The sequence below is a fragment of the Phyllobates terribilis genome, unplaced genomic scaffold (assembly GCF_046119375.1).
Source record: "Phyllobates terribilis strain yellow unplaced genomic scaffold, ASM4611937v1 Scaffold_437__1_contigs__length_1545540, whole genome shotgun sequence".
In the NCBI taxonomy this organism is placed as follows: domain Eukaryota; kingdom Metazoa; phylum Chordata; class Amphibia; order Anura; family Dendrobatidae; genus Phyllobates; species Phyllobates terribilis.
Genome location: NW_027363197.1, coordinates 876,864 through 893,122, shown reverse-complemented (window position 1 = coordinate 893,122; position 16,259 = coordinate 876,864). Strand labels below are relative to the sequence as shown.

General features: G+C 44.0%; 8 non-coding genes and 1 pseudogene across 8 annotated transcripts; all 9 read left to right on the top strand.

Moving 5' to 3' along the window:
• Window positions 1–5,418: 5,418 nt before the first annotated feature.
• Window positions 5,419–5,594, top strand: LOC141228375 (U2 spliceosomal RNA; annotated as a pseudogene).
• A 1,115-nt stretch (window positions 5,595–6,709) lies between these two features.
• On the top strand, window positions 6,710–6,900 carry LOC141228238 (U2 spliceosomal RNA). Its single transcript, XR_012295157.1, has one exon. It is a non-coding gene; the product is annotated as a U2 spliceosomal RNA (small nuclear RNA).
• A 1,115-nt stretch (window positions 6,901–8,015) lies between these two features.
• On the top strand, window positions 8,016–8,206 carry LOC141228842 (U2 spliceosomal RNA). The gene has a single exon (XR_012295640.1). It is a non-coding gene; the product is annotated as a U2 spliceosomal RNA (small nuclear RNA).
• Window positions 8,207–9,321: 1,115 nt separating this feature from the next.
• On the top strand, window positions 9,322–9,511 carry LOC141228211 (U2 spliceosomal RNA). The gene has a single exon (XR_012295130.1). It is a non-coding gene; the product is annotated as a U2 spliceosomal RNA (small nuclear RNA).
• A 1,115-nt stretch (window positions 9,512–10,626) lies between these two features.
• LOC141228841 (U2 spliceosomal RNA) lies at window positions 10,627–10,817 on the top strand. Its single transcript, XR_012295639.1, has one exon. It is a non-coding gene; the product is annotated as a U2 spliceosomal RNA (small nuclear RNA).
• A 1,115-nt stretch (window positions 10,818–11,932) lies between these two features.
• LOC141228840 (U2 spliceosomal RNA) lies at window positions 11,933–12,123 on the top strand. The gene has a single exon (XR_012295638.1). It is a non-coding gene; the product is annotated as a U2 spliceosomal RNA (small nuclear RNA).
• A 1,115-nt stretch (window positions 12,124–13,238) lies between these two features.
• LOC141228839 (U2 spliceosomal RNA) lies at window positions 13,239–13,429 on the top strand. The gene has a single exon (XR_012295637.1). It is a non-coding gene; the product is annotated as a U2 spliceosomal RNA (small nuclear RNA).
• Window positions 13,430–14,544: 1,115 nt separating this feature from the next.
• LOC141228838 (U2 spliceosomal RNA) lies at window positions 14,545–14,735 on the top strand. Its single transcript, XR_012295636.1, has one exon. It is a non-coding gene; the product is annotated as a U2 spliceosomal RNA (small nuclear RNA).
• A 1,115-nt stretch (window positions 14,736–15,850) lies between these two features.
• Window positions 15,851–16,041, top strand: LOC141228837 (U2 spliceosomal RNA). The gene has a single exon (XR_012295635.1). It is a non-coding gene; the product is annotated as a U2 spliceosomal RNA (small nuclear RNA).
• The last annotated feature ends 218 nt before the right edge of the window (window positions 16,042–16,259 follow it).

Here is a 16,259-nt window from a genome sequence, read left to right as displayed (position 1 = left end):
CTCCTGCTAAGGGTAGACAGCTGCTCGTTCCACCCCACCCCCCGCCTTAATTGGTTCTCCTCCCTTCCAACGGTGTTGAGGCGGGTGGGAACAGCAGGGGGTGAAGGTGCTGTGTTTAAAGAGGTGGAGTTATGCAGATCTAAAACGCGTGGATTGCAGCAGCAGCAAGCCGAAAAGTGCAGGCATGTAAGGGATCTAGAGGTTGACAACATGTCTTCTTAACGGGAGTCCAGGAGCTCATCTCCACAAATGGACTTTTCAGGATCCTTGGGTGGCTCCGTAGTTTGAAACCAATTCTGGTTATCGCTTCTCGGCCTTTTGGCTAAGATACCACATCTTGCCAGAAGGATTCTAAGCCAATCGTGCCCTTGGCCTTGAGGCATCGGCGGTGTAAAAGCCGTCTTAAGCCTCATGCTGCTTTAGGGGGCAGATACGCAAAGAAACCAAGAAGGCGATCGACCCTATCTACCTTTTGAAGATGGCATCAGCAGTAGCGGCCGCAGTGCGCTATGCCAGAGCTGGTGACCTTCGCATCAAGAACTCTTTCAAGATCGAAGTGGACGATGCATCCAAGGAGAAGATGACCTTGAAGTTTTTCGTGAGGAGAGTGCTGCTGGAGATCCTAGGAGTAAAGAGGGAAGACATCCTGGCCCTTCAAGATCGCCCCGGTTCCTTCACTTTGACTCTGGAGTCGGAGTATGCGTGCCAGAACCTCTTCCGCCAGATTCACCTGCACCTTTCAGATGAGGATCTTAAAGGACTCACCTTTGTCATCCTTTACTCCGGTGGAGAGAAGCCGCTCGTGGTTCAGATGAGCAACCCTCATGTTCCCTTAGTTAATATTATTTGCTTTCTTCAAAACTATTTCCCAGAACTGCGGTATTCCCACAAGGTCATGAATGAGGAAAACCTCTGGACGGGAAAGCATAAATTTTTTGTTAAATTTTGTGAAGATCCAAATGGCATTGGTGGTCAGCGTCATCCTCCGTCAAGTTTCCTGATCGGTAGGGAGCGGGGGCGCCTCTTCTACCCGGACATGCCCCTCTTCTGCCGGAAATGCATGTGTTTCGGTCACACTTATGAGAACTGCAAGGAGGAGGTGGCAATCTGTAAGAAGTGCTACAAGCATGGACATGCCACAATGGACTGTACCAATGAGATGGTGTGCAACATCTGCCGGGTCCCAGGTCACTCCTTCCGGGAGTGTCCTTTGAAGAAAAAGGCGGAAACCTATGCTGAAACGCTGGCAAAGCAACCTGCCCGTGTGCCTCCATCTGCTCCCGGGGGGCAGAGGCAACCCTCTGCTGTTCCTGCTCCTGCGGGTGCGTCTACAGCGCGGGGGCAGTCTTCTAGCTCTCCAGTACCTGCTCCACAGACCAAGCCTGCTAGTACATCAGGTGGTACGTCTGCACCTGCTGCACAGAGGAAGCCAACCAACCCTCCTGCTCCTGCTGCTAAGGGGGGTCCCACCGGTGCTCCTGTATCTACTGTGCGAACACAACCCCCTGTAGGCGGGTCCACAAGCACTTCAGTGCCTGCTGCGCAGGGAAAACCTGCCAGTTCTCCTATTCCTGCTGCGCATAAGCCCACGTCTATGCAGAAACCTCCAGCTGAGAAACCTGTCCGTCCTGAGAGGAGGGAAGCTTCATCTAAGGACTGGGCTGCTGATTCTGATCCGGGTGATATGGTGGTGGAGGGGAGTCCCTCTGCTGAAATCGGGACATTTAGCTCGGAGGAAGAAGCAATGGAGCTGGAAACTCGTAGGAAAAGGAAAACAGATGATAGGTCTGATGAGAATGTGGCCAGGGAGACTTCCAAGAAGTGTCCATTAAAACCAAGTCTTCTGCAATACAAGCCAATGGCTCCCGCTGCCCCTCCTGAGGAGCCAAGGCCTTCAGACCCTATAAACATTTCTTTTTCGGACTCAGAAGTGCAGAGCCCGTTAACATCGGTGGGCTTTATGTCTGATTCTGACAGTAGTGTGACCTGAACTAACCTATCATGACCTCATCAATTAAAGTAGCCTCGCTCAATGTGAGGAGTATAAGGGGCTCTACAAGAAGGGCTGCTTTGTTTTCCTACCTGTCAACAGTGGACTGTGATGTCTTTTGTTTGCAAGAATGTAACATTGACTTTGATATGAATTATGCAGATTTAAGAAAAGATTGGCCTCATGGGCCCTCTATCTGGTCCGGAGATAATGAAAATCGTTCCTCTGGCATTGGAGTGCTGTTTAGGTCGCATGACTTTAAAATCAACTCTTTTGTGGACATTTCTTCTGGACGTGCTCTTTTCTTAAATATTAGTTTTAAAGGTGTGGACTTTAGACTTTTGAACATTTATGCTTCTCCGGTGAAGGAAGAGAGACATCAGTTGTTTGAAGATGTGCAATATTACCTACCTGGTTCATCGCCTCTGATGTTCTGTGGGGATTTCAATTGTGTCTTGCCTGGTGAAGGGAGAAGCGGGAGTTCCACCGTTCCTAAAAAAGACAAAACAGAGAAACAACTAAAGGATTTGTTAACTGATTTTTTTCTTAGAGACTCCTGGAAAGAGATCCGTAGTAATGATCCCGGTTATACTTGGGAGAACTCTTCTTCTAAATCTCGTATTGATTTTATTTTCATGTCCCAATATGTGAATGTCAAATCTGTTGTCTTAATCCCAAACATTTTTTCAGATCATAAGATGTTGCTATCAGAGTTAGAATTACCTGGGCTTGTCAAGGCAAGAGGAGTTTGGAGGCTAAATACAACATTGTTACAAGATCCTAAGGTAAGAACAGATTTTAAAGCGTTTTTTAATTATTTAAGAACAAAACAACAAAAATTTTTAACTCTGCTAGAATGGTGGGAATACAGCAAGATGAAGATAAAAAGTTTTTTTATCAAGGTCAGCATAGCCAATGCAAGAGAAAAGTCCGCTTGGCATAAAAGGCTTATTACTAAATTGCAGACCTGTTATCAACTAAGAGATGTGGGACTTGAAATGGACGATTTAATTGAAGCAACAAAAAAAGAAATTAAAAAGAGTATAGAGTCGAAGGGTAAGGAAATAATTTATAACTCAAAAATTGAAGTGATGGAGAAAAATGAAAAGTGCTCAAGATTTTTTTTTAAAAAAGTAGTTGCTGCTAAGGAAATGATAACAGAATTAGAGGGTGAAACTACAACTGAAGGTATGCTCAACCAAGCTCACCAGTTTTATCAGCAGCTTTTTAATGAGAAAACTATAGACCAGTCTTTTACTGAAGATGCCCTTAATTCATTAAAAAATAGTCTGAGCCGCGAAGACCAAGAATTGTTATGCACTGAAGTCACCTTGTCGGAAGTAGATGCTGCTATCAAAAGTTTTTCCTATGGGAAAACCCCTGGTTCTGACGGTTTGCCTGTTGAATTTTATCGTGAATTTTGGAATTTTTTAAAACCCGACTTGTTTTTAGTAATCAAAGAAGCTTTTAAGTGTGATATCCTGCCTATATCTTGGAGAAGTGGTCTGGTCTCCCTGATTTTTAAAAAAGGAGCCAAATCCCATCTGGCAAACTGGAGACCAATCACACTGTTGAATGTTGATTACAAGTTGATGTCCAAAATTTTAGTGAACCGTTTTAAAAAAGTTTTATCCAAAGTTATTTATGAAGACCAGGTATGTGGGGTGCCAGGAAGAGGAGTTGCGGAGCATCTCAATACCATCCGCGATGTCATATGGTACCAGCAATCCAGGAAGCAAGACTTAGCAATTTTATCGTTGGATTTTCAAAAGGCTTTTGATCGTGTCTCTCATTGTTTTTTATGGTTGGTTTTAAAAAAAATGGGCTTCCCTGAAATTTTTATCAAGCAAGTGGCACTTTTATATAAGAACTCTTTTAGTAAAATTTTAATCAATGGATTTTTGTCTAATGAAGTGTTTTTGCATTCAGGTGTGAAGCAAGGCTGCCCTTTGTCCCCAGTGCTATTTATATGTGCAATAGAGCCTCTTTTATCTATGCTACGAGAGGATAAAGTGATTAAAGGTGTCCCTATCCCTGGAGGACATGGAAGAGATGTGAAGGTAATGGGCTACATGGATGATATTACTATTTTTTGTTCATCACCTGCCGCTCTCAGGAGAGCTATAAGAACGACCAATTTTTTTTGTGAAGCCTCAGGTTTTAAGTTAAACATTGAGAAATGTGATTGTTTTGTCCGTGGCAATTGGGCGGATGTGTCCATCCCTGATCTCCCGATGCAGTCAGAGAAGATTAAAATTCTGGGCGTGATTTTTGATCGACAGAATGATGGAATGAAGAGCTGGGATGGAGTAAGGGACAAAATACAAAAGAAGATTGACTTTTGGAAATTAAGAAAATTAACAATCGAAGGTAAAGTTTTAATTATTAAGGCCCTTCTGCTTCCTGTCATGTTATATCTCAGTTATGTTTATCCCCCAAGTGACCTTACAGCGAGAAGATTACAGAGAATGCTGTTTGAATTTGTGTGGAACTCTAAGTTCGAAAAGGTGAAGAGAGAAACAATGTACAAGATGCACCACCTTGGTGGTAAGGATGTTCCCAACGTCAAACTGTTTTTATACTCCAAGTTTTTTAGCCTCTGTTTTAAATATATGTTTGCTTCAAGCCCTTGGGCACATTTTTTAAGATATGCAGCTGGCCACATTTTTAGGAGGCGAAAGTGGATATCCATTTCTTTAACAAGCCCAGTGTTGTTATCCCCTCCACAACAATATGCCATCCTGGAGAAAGTTATCAGATTATACGGCCTAGATTCTTTTGAGATGGAGACATTGAAGAATGCAAGGAAGCTGCTGCAGCAATTAAAAAAGAAAGAAACTTTGACGCCCATAAGCCATTATTCATATAGCAGAGTCACTAAAATATGGAATTTAACAAATGCACCTTACCTGATGAATCAACATAAAGACTTAGCTTGGATGATTGTGCAGGAATGTTTACCGACTCGTGATTTCCAGTATAAAAGAAGACTTAGCACTATACAAACCTGCCCGAGGCATCAGTGCAATAATGATGAGACTACTATGCACCTTATTTGGAATTGTGATTTTGCACAGCAAGTGTGGAAAGACTGTGGTGAGCTTTTAAAATTTTTATCTGGTCTTAATTTTTTAAGCCATGAAGTGGTTTTATATGGGATTTTACCAAACATGACGAAAGAAAAAGAGAGAGTTTTATGGTGCACTTTGAGTTGTGTTAAAAGTGCTCTATGGAAGACCAGAAACATATTGTTGTTTAAAAGAGACTATATAGAAGTCAAGGATTGTATAAGACTGGCATTAAGTGAAATTTATATGTACTACCTAATGGATATGAAGAAGCTTGGAAAGAAAAGAGCCCTGAGTATATGGAACTATCACCTATGGAAGATGTTATTTTAAAGCTCTGAAGAAAAGATAAAGACTACGATATTTTAAATATAAACGCAAAATCTGTTCTTATCAGTTTAATATCTGATACGTCCCCTATCTGGGGACCATATATTAAATGGATTTTTAGAACAGGGAGATGGAAAAAGAGCTTGCTCTGTCCACTCCACGCATTGACCTGGTATTGCAGTATCTCCAGGACCGGTGCACCCCTTCTTTAATGCAGTTTCTAAAATCAGAAAGAATTGAATTCAATGTTTTTTGTTCATTTTGCTTGTTTGTCGGATTTTGGGATGGACTCTTTGGCTTTGCTTTCTTCTCCTCATTGGATTTTTCATGTTCAAAGTTGCAGAAGCCAGATTACAAGCTCATTTTGGTTCAACTTCAGCAACTGTGCATTGCATTGCCATGTAATGTGATGCAATGCTATCTTTCTAGCTCTCCCTTTTTACTTCCTTTTGGATAAACAGACATATTAGGCAAGCATTTTGGAGCTTTCACCTAAATAACTACAGGTGGTGAGATAAGCTGCACAATATAATTGACCTTTCAGTATATTGTTGCACACACACCATCTATTTAGCAAATGCCCTTGTTTATCAACAGCAGCCTTTTAAACTCACCTGAGCTAACAGGTATGTGCGCTGGTTACTCTGCTGCGCTTAAAATATCTTTTTTAGTTTGCTACAATGCCTTTTCTGAAACGTTGTCTCCTTCTGCTGGAACACTGACTTCTTTCATTTAATGCCTGCAGACTATAAAAGAGAACCCAACCCAAAAAGTTTGGTTGATTAGTCTGTGGCTTTCTGTTAAACTGTTGCTTATGGCGGTCTCTGTGAGCTTCTCAGCGACATTCAGCCAGCCAGGTATCCTGCCTGCAGTAGATGGAATGTGGCAATGGAACGCTGGCTGCGCGTGTCATAATAGGCTCTGAGCCTTTATATACCTGTGCACAGCAGCAGCCACCTTCAGTCTGCTGCTGGACAGCCAGCAGCAGCAGCAGCAGGAGAGGTATGTAATCAGGAGCCCTCCTGCTAAGGGTAGACAGCTGCTCGTTCCACCCCACCCCCCGCCTTAATTGGTTCTCCTCCCTTCCAACGGTGTTGAGGCGGGTGGGAACAGCAGGGGGTGAAGGTGCTGTGTTTAAAGAGGTGGAGTTATGCAGATCTAAAACGCGTGGATTGCAGCAGCAGCAAGCCGAAAAGTGCAGGCATGTAAGGGATCTAGAGGTTGACAACATGTCTTCTTAACGGGAGTCCAGGAGCTCATCTCCACAAATGGACTTTTCAGGATCCTTGGGTGGCTCCGTAGTTTGAAACCAATTCTGGTTATCGCTTCTCGGCCTTTTGGCTAAGATCAAGTGTAGTATCTGTTCTTATCAGTTTAATATCTGATACGTCCCCTATCTGGGGACCATATATTAAATGGATTTTTAGAACAGGGAGATGGAAAAAGAGCTTGCTCTGTCCACTCTACGCATTGACCTGGTATTGCAGTATCTCCAGGACCGGTGCACCCCTTCTTTAATGCAGTTTCTAAAATCAGAAAGAATTGAATTCAATGTTTTTTGTTCATTTTGCTTGTTTGTCGGATTTTGGGATGGACTCTTTGGCTTTGCTTTTCTTCTCCTCATTGGATTTTTCATGTTCAAAGTTGCAGAAGCCAGATTACAAGCTCATTTTGGTTCAACTTCAGCAACTGTGCATTGCATTGCCATGTAATGTGATGCAATGCTATCTTTCTAGCTCTCCCTTTTTACTTCCTTTTGGATAAACAGACATATTAGGCAAGCATTTTGGAGCTTTCACCTAAATAACTACAGGTGGTGAGATAAGCTGCACAATATAATTGACCTTTCAGTATATTGTTGCACACACACCATCTATTTAGCAAATGCCCTTGTTATCAACAGCAGCCTTTTAAACTCACCTGAGCTAACAGGTATGTGCGCTGGTTACTCTGCTGCGCTTAAAATATCTTTTTTGGTTTGCTACAATGCCTTTTCTGAAACGTTGTCTCCTTCTGCTGGAACACTGACTTCTTTCATTTAATGCCTGCAGACTATAAAAGAGAACCCAACCCAAAAAGTTTGGTTGATTAGTCTGTGGCATTCTGTTAAACTGTTGCTTATGGCGGTCTCTGTGAGCTTCTCAGCGACATTCAGCCAGCCAGGTATCCTGCCTGCAGTAGATGGAATGTGGCAATGGAACGCTGGCTGCGCGTGTCATAATAGGCTCTGAGCCTTTATATACCTGTGCACAGCAGCAGCCACCTTCAGTCTGCTGCTGGACAGCCAGCAGCAGCAGCAGCAGGAGAGGTATGTAATCAGGAGCCCTCCTGCTAAGGGTAGACAGCTGCTCGTTCCACCCCACCCCCCGCCTTAATTGGTTCTCCTCCCTTCCAACGGTGTTGAGGCGGGTGGGAACAGCAGGGGGTGAAGGTGCTGTGTTTAAAGAGGTGGAGTTATGCAGATCTAAAACGCGTGGATTGCAGCAGCAGCAAGCCGAAAAGTGCAGGCATGTAAGGGATCTAGAGGTTGACAACATGTCTTCTTAACGGGAGTCCAGGAGCTCATCTCCACAAATGGACTTTTCAGGATCCTTGGGTGGCTCCGTAGTTTGAAACCAATTCTGGTTATCGCTTCTCGGCCTTTTGGCTAAGATCAAGTGTAGTATCTGTTCTTATCAGTTTAATATCTGATACGTCCCCTATCTGGGGACCATATATTAAATGGATTTTTAGAACAGGGAGATGGAAAAAGAGCTTGCTCTGTCCACTCCACGCATTGACCTGGTATTGCAGTATCTCCAGGACCGGTGCACCCCTTCTTTAATGCAGTTTCTAAAATCAGAAAGAATTGAATTCAATGTTTTTTGTTCATTTTGCTTGTTTGTCGGATTTTGGGATGGACTCTTTGGCTTTGCTTTTCTTCTCCTCATTGGATTTTTCATGTTCAAAGTTGCAGAAGCCAGATTACAAGCTCATTTTGGTTCAACTTCAGCAACTGTGCATTGCATTGCCATGTAATGTGATGCAATGCTATCTTTCTAGCTCTCCCTTTTTACTTCCTTTTGGATAAACAGACATATTAGGCAAGCATTTTGGAGCTTTCACCTAAATAACTACAGGTGGTGAGATAAGCTGCACAATATAATTGACCTTTCAGTATATTGTTGCACACACACCATCTATTTAGCAAATGCCCTTGTTATCAACAGCAGCCTTTTAAACTCACCTGAGCTAACAGGTATGTGCGCTGGTTACTCTGCTGCGCTTAAAATTTCTTTTTTGGTTTGCTACAATGCCTTTTCTGAAACGTTGTCTCCTTCTGCTGGAACACTGACTTCTTTCATTTAATGCCTGCAGACTATAAAAGAGAACCCAACCCAAAAAGTTTGGTTGATTAGTCTGTGGCATTCTGTTAAACTGTTGCTTATGGCGGTCTCTGTGAGCTTCTCAGCGACATTCAGCCAGCCAGGTATCCTGCCTGCAGTAGATGGAATGTGGCAATGGAACGCTGGCTGCACGTGTCATAATAGGCTCTGAGCCTTTATATACCTGTGCACAGCAGCAGCCACCTTCAGTCTGCTGCTGGACAGCCAGCAGCAGCAGCAGCAGGAGAGGTATGTAATCAGGAGCCCTCCTGCTAAGGGTAGACAGCTGCTCATTCCACCCCACCCCCCGCCTTAATTGGTTCTCCTCCCTTCCAACGGTGTTGAGGTGGGTGGGAACAGCAGGGGGTGAAGGTGCTGTGTTTAAAGAGGTGGAGTTATGCAGATCTAAAACGCGTGGATTGCAGCAGCAGCAAGCCGAAAAGTGCAGGCATGTAAGGGATCTAGAGGTTGACAACATGTCTTCTTAACGGGAGTCCAGGAGCTCATCTCCACAAATGGACTTTTCAGGATCCTTGGGTGGCTCCGTAGTTTGAAACCAATTCTGGTTATCGCTTCTCGGCCTTTTGGCTAAGATCAAGTGTAGTATCTGTTCTTATCAGTTTAATATCTGATACGTCCCCTATCTGGGGACCATATATTAAATGGATTTTTAGAACAGGGAGATGGAAAAGAGCTTGCTCTGTCCTCTCCACGCATTGACCTGGTATTGCAGTATCTCCAGGACCGGTGCACCCCTTCTTTAATGCAGTTTCTAAAATCAGAAAGAATTGAATTCAATGTTTTTTGTTCATTTTGCTTGTTTGTCGGATTTTGGGATGGACTCTTTGGCTTTGCTTTTCTTCTCCTCATTGGATTTTTCATGTTCAAAGTTGCAGAAGCCAGATTACAAGCTCATTTTGGTTCAACTTCAGCAACTGTGCATTGCATTGCCATGTAATGTGATGCAATGCTATCTTTCTAGCTCTCCCTTTTTACTTCCTTTTGGATAAACAGACATATTAGGCAAGCATTTTGGAGCTTTCACCTAAATAACTACAGGTGGTGAGATAAGCTGCACAATATAATTGACCTTTCAGTATATTGTTGCACACACACCATCTATTTAGCAAATGCCCTTGTTATCAACAGCAGCCTTTTAAACTCACCTGAGCTAACAGGTATGTGCGCTGGTTACTCTGCTGCGCTTAAAATTTCTTTTTTGGTTTGCTACAATGCCTTTTCTGAAACGTTGTCTCCTTCTGCTGGAACACTGACTTCTTTCATTTAATGCCTGCAGACTATAAAAGAGAACCCAACGCAAAAAGTTTGGTTGATTAGTCTGTGGCATTCTGTTAAACTGTTGCTTATGGCGGTCTCTGTGAGCTTCTCAGCGACATTCAGCCAGCCAGGTATCCTGCCTGCAGTAGATGGAATGTGGCAATGGAACGCTGGCTGCGCGTGTCATAATAGGCTCTGAGCCTTTATATACCTGTGCACAGCAGCAGCCACCTTCAGTCTGCTGCTGGACAGCCAGCAGCAGCAGCAGCAGGAGAGGTATGTAATCAGGAGCCCTCCTGCTAAGGGTAGACAGCTGCTCGTTCCACCCCACCCCCCGCCTTAATTGGTTCTCCTCCCTTCCAACGGTGTTGAGGCGGGTGGGAACAGCAGGGGGTGAAGGTGCTGTGTTTAAAGAGGTGGAGTTATGCAGATCTAAAACGCGTGGATTGCAGCAGCAGCAAGCCGAAAAGTGCAGGCATGTAAGGGATCTAGAGGTTGACAACATGTCTTCTTAACGGGAGTCCAGGAGCTCATCTCCACAAATGGACTTTTCAGGATCCTTGGGTGGCTCCGTAGTTTGAAACCAATTCTGGTTATCGCTTCTCGGCCTTTTGGCTAAGATCAAGTGTAGTATCTGTTCTTATCAGTTTAATATCTGATACGTCCCCTATCTGGGGACCATATATTAAATGGATTTTTAGAACAGGGAGATGGAAAAAGAGCTTGCTCTGTCCACTCCACGCATTGACCTGGTATTGCAGTATCTCCAGGACCGGTGCACCCCTTCTTTAATGCAGTTTCTAAAATCAGAAAGAATTGAATTCAATGTTTTTTGTTCATTTTGCTTGTTTGTCGGATTTTGGGATGGACTCTTTGGCTTTGCTTTTCTTCTCCTCATTGGATTTTTCATGTTCAAAGTTGCAGAAGCCAGATTACAAGCTCATTTTGGTTCAACTTCAGCAACTGTGCATTGCATTGCCATGTAATGTGATGCAATGCTATCTTTCTAGCTCTCCCTTTTTACTTCCTTTTGGATAAACAGACATATTAGGCAAGCATTTTGGAGCTTTCACCTAAATAACTACAGGTGGTGAGATAAGCTGCACAATATAATTGACCTTTCAGTATATTGTTGCACACACACCATCTATTTAGCAAATGCCCTTGTTATCAACAGCAGCCTTTTAAACTCACCTGAGCTAACAGGTATGTGCGCTGGTTACTCTGCTGCGCTTAAAATTTCTTTTTTGGTTTGCTACAATGCCTTTTCTGAAACGTTGTCTCCTTCTGCTGGAACACTGACTTCTTTCATTTAATGCCTGCAGACTATAAAAGAGAACCCAACCCAAAAAGTTTGGTTGATTAGTCTGTGGCATTCTGTTAAACTGTTGCTTATGGCGGTCTCTGTGAGCTTCTCAGCGACATTCAGCCAGCCAGGTATCCTGCCTGCAGTAGATGGAATGTGGCAATGGAACGCTGGCTGCGCGTGTCATAATAGGCTCTGAGCCTTTATATACCTGTGCACAGCAGCAGCCACCTTCAGTCTGCTGCTGGACAGCCAGCAGCAGCAGCAGCAGGAGAGGTATGTAATCAGGAGCCCTCCTGCTAAGGGTAGACAGCTGCTCGTTCCACCCCACCCCCCGCCTTAATTGGTTCTCCTCCCTTCCAACGGTGTTGAGGCGGGTGGGAACAGCAGGGGGTGAAGGTGCTGTGTTTAAAGAGGTGGAGTTATGCAGATCTAAAACGCGTGGATTGCAGCAGCAGCAAGCCGAAAAGTGCAGGCATGTAAGGGATCTAGAGGTTGACAACATGTCTTCTTAACGGGAGTCCAGGAGCTCATCTCCACAAATGGACTTTTCAGGATCCTTGGGTGGCTCCCTAGTTTGAAACCAATTCTGGTTATCGCTTCTCGGCCTTTTGGCTAAGATCAAGTGTAGTATCTGTTCTTATCAGTTTAATATCTGATACGTCCCCTATCTGGGGACCATATATTAAATGGATTTTTAGAACAGGGAGATGGAAAAAGAGCTTGCTCTGTCCACTCCACGCATTGACCTGGTATTGCAGTATCTCCAGGACCGGTGCACCCCTTCTTTAATGCAGTTTCTAAAATCAGAAAGAATTGAATTCAATGTTTTTTGTTCATTTTGCTTGTTTGTCGGATTTTGGGATGGACTCTTTGGCTTTGCTTTTCTTCTCCTCATTGGATTTTTCATGTTCAAAGTTGCAGAAGCCAGATTACAAGCTCATTTTGGTTCAACTTCAGCAACTGTGCATTGCATTGCCATGTAATGTGATGCAATGCTATCTTTCTAGCTCTCCCTTTTTACTTCCTTTTGGATAAACAGACATATTAGGCAAGCATTTTGGAGCTTTCACCTAAATAACTACAGGTGGTGAGATAAGCTGCACAATATAATTGACCTTTCAGTATATTGTTGCACACACACCATCTATTTAGCAAATGCCCTTGTTATCAACAGCAGCCTTTTAAACTCACCTGAGCTAACAGGTATGTGCGCTGGTTACTTTGCTGCGCTTAAAATTTCTTTTTTGGTTTGCTACAATGCCTTTTCTGAAACGTTGTCTCCTTCTGCTGGAACACTGACTTCTTTCATTTAATGCCTGCAGACTATAAAAGAGAACCCAACGCAAAAAGTTTGGTTGATTAGTCTGTGGCATTCTGTTAAACTGTTGCTTATGGCGGTCTCTGTGAGCTTCTCAGCGACATTCAGCCAGCCAGGTATCCTGCCTGCAGTAGATGGAATGTGGCAATGGAACGCTGGCTGCGCGTGTCATAATAGGCTCTGAGCCTTTATATACCTGTGCACAGCAGCAGCCACCTTCAGTCTGCTGCTGGACAGCCAGCAGCAGCAGCAGCAGGAGAGGTATGTAATCAGGAGCCCTCCTGCTAAGGGTAGACAGCTGCTCGTTCCACCCCACCCCCCGCCTTAATTGGTTCTCCTCCCTTCCAACGGTGTTGAGGCGGGTGGGAACAGCAGGGGGTGAAGGTGCTGTGTTTAAAGAGGTGGAGTTATGCAGATCTAAAACGCGTGGATTGCAGCAGCAGCAAGCCGAAAAGTGCAGGCATGTAAGGGATCTAGAGGTTGACAACATGTCTTCTTAACGGGAGTCCAGGAGCTCATCTCCACAAATGGACTTTTCAGGATCCTTGGGTGGCTCCCTAGTTTGAAACCAATTCTGGTTATCGCTTCTCGGCCTTTTGGCTAAGATCAAGTGTAGTATCTGTTCTTATCAGTTTAATATCTGATACGTCCCCTATCTGGGGACCATATATTAAATGGATTTTTAGAACAGGGAGATGGAAAAAGAGCTTGCTCTGTCCACTCCACGCATTGACCTGGTATTGCAGTATCTCCAGGACCGGTGCACCCCTTCTTTAATGCAGTTTCTAAAATCAGAAAGAATTGAATTCAATGTTTTTTGTTCATTTTGCTTGTTTGTCGGATTTTGGGATGGACTCTTTGGCTTTGCTTTTCTTCTCCTCATTGGATTTTTCATGTTCAAAGTTGCAGAAGCCAGATTACAAGCTCATTTTGGTTCAACTTCAGCAACTGTGCATTGCATTGCCATGTAATGTGATGCAATGCTATCTTTCTAGCTCTCCCTTTTTACTTCCCTTTGGATAAACAGACATATTAGGCAAGCATTTTGGAGCTTTCACCTAAATAACTACAGGTGGTGAGATAAGCTGCACAATATAATTGACCTTTCAGTATATTGTTGCACACACACCATCTATTTAGCAAATGCCCTTGTTATCAACAGCAGCCTTTTAAACTCACCTGAGCTAACAGGTATGTGCGCTGGTTACTCTGCTGCGCTTAAAATTTCTTTTTTGGTTTGCTACAATGCCTTTTCTGAAACGTTGTCTCCTTCTGCTGGAACACTGACTTCTTTCATTTAATGCCTGCAGACTATAAAAGAGAACCCAACCCAAAAAGTTTGGTTGATTAGTCTGTGGCATTCTGTTAAACTGTTGCTTATGGCGGTCTCTGTGAGCTTCTCAGCGACATTCAGCCAGCCAGGTATCCTGCCTGCAGTAGATGGAATGTGGCAATGGAACGCTGGCTGCGCGTGTCATAATAGGCTCTGAGCCTTTATATACCTGTGCACAGCAGCAGCCACCTTCAGTCTGCTGCTGGACAGCCAGCAGCAGCAGCAGCAGGAGAGGTATGTAATCAGGAGCCCTCCTGCTAAGGGTAGACAGCTGCTCGTTCCACCCCACCCCCCGCCTTAATTGGTTCTCCTCCCTTCCAACGGTGTTGAGGCGGGTGGGAACAGCAGGGGGTGAAGGTGCTGTGTTTAAAGAGGTGGAGTTATGCAGATCTAAAACGCGTGGATTGCAGCAGCAGCAAGCCGAAAAGTGCAGGCATGTAAGGGATCTAGAGGTTGACAACATGTCTTCTTAACGGGAGTCCAGGAGCTCATCTCCACAAATGGACTTTTCAGGATCCTTGGGTGGCTCCCTAGTTTGAAACCAATTCTGGTTATCGCTTCTCGGCCTTTTGGCTAAGATCAAGTGTAGTATCTGTTCTTATCAGTTTAATATCTGATACGTCCCCTATCTGGGGACCATATATTAAATGGATTTTTAGAACAGGGAGATGGAAAAAGAGCTTGCTCTGTCCACTCCACGCATTGACCTGGTATTGCAGTATCTCCAGGACCGGTGCACCCCTTCTTTAATGCAGTTTCTAAAATCAGAAAGAATTGAATTCAATGTTTTTTGTTCATTTTGCTTGTTTGTCGGATTTTGGGATGGACTCTTTGGCTTTGCTTTTCTTCTCCTCATTGGATTTTTCATGTTCAAAGTTGCAGAAGCCAGATTACAAGCTCATTTTGGTTCAACTTCAGCAACTGTGCATTGCATTGCCATGTAATGTGATGCAATGCTATCTTTCTAGCTCTCCCTTTTTACTTCCTTTTGGATAAACAGACATATTAGGCAAGCATTTTGGAGCTTTCACCTAAATAACTACAGGTGGTGAGATAAGCTGCACAATATAATTGACCTTTCAGTATATTGTTGCACACACACCATCTATTTAGCAAATGCCCTTGTTATCAACAGCAGCCTTTTAAACTCACCTGAGCTAACAGGTATGTGGGCTGGTTACTCTGCTGCGCTTAAAATTTCTTTTTTGGTTTGCTACAATGCCTTCTCTGAAATGTTGTCTCCTTCTGCTGGAACACTGACTTCTTTCATTTAATGCCTGCAGACTATAAAAGAGAACCCAACCCAAAAAGTTTGGTTGATTAGTCTGTGGCATTCTGTTAAACTGTTGCTTATGGCGGTCTCTGTGAGCTTCTCAGCGACATTCAGCCAGCCAGGTATCCTGCCTGCAGTAGATGGAATGTGGCAATGGAACGCTGGCTGCGCGTGTCATAATAGGCTCTGAGCCTTTATATACCTGTGCACAGCAGCAGCCACCTTCAGTCTGCTGCTGGACAGCCAGCAGCAGCAGCAGCAGGAGAGGTATGTATTCAGGAGCCCTCCTGCTAAGGGTAGACAGCTGCTCGTTCCACCCCACCCCCCGCCTTAATTGGTTCTCCTCCCTTCCAACGGTGTTGAGGCGGGTGGGAACAGCAGGGGGTGAAGGTGCTGTGTTTAAAGAGGTGGAGTTATGCAGATCTAAAACGCGTGGATTGCAGCAGCAGCAAGCCGAAAAGTGCAGGCATGTAAGGGATCTAGAGGTTGACAACATGTCTTCTTAACGGGAGTCCAGGAGCTCATCTCCACAAATGGACTTTTCAGGATCCTTGGGTGGCTCCGTAGTTTGAAACCAATTCTGGTTATCGCTTCTCGGCCTTTTGGCTAAGATCAAGTGTAGTATCTGTTCTTATCAGTTTAATATCTGATACGTCCCCTATCTGGGGACCATATATTAAATGGATTTTTAGAACAGGGAGATGGAAAAAGAGCTTGCTCTGTCCACTCCACGCATTGACCTGGTATTGCAGTATCTCCAGGACCGGTGCACCCCTTCTTTAATGCAGTTTCTAAAATCAGAAAGAATTGAATTCAATGTTTTTTGTTCATTTTGCTTGTTTGTCGGATTTTGGGATGGACTCTTTGGCTTTGCTTTTCTTCTCCTCATTGGATTTTTCATGTTCAAAGTTGCAGAAGCCAGATTACAAGCTCATTTTGGTTCAACTTCAGCAACTGTGCATTGCATTGCCATGTAATGTGATGCAATGCTATCT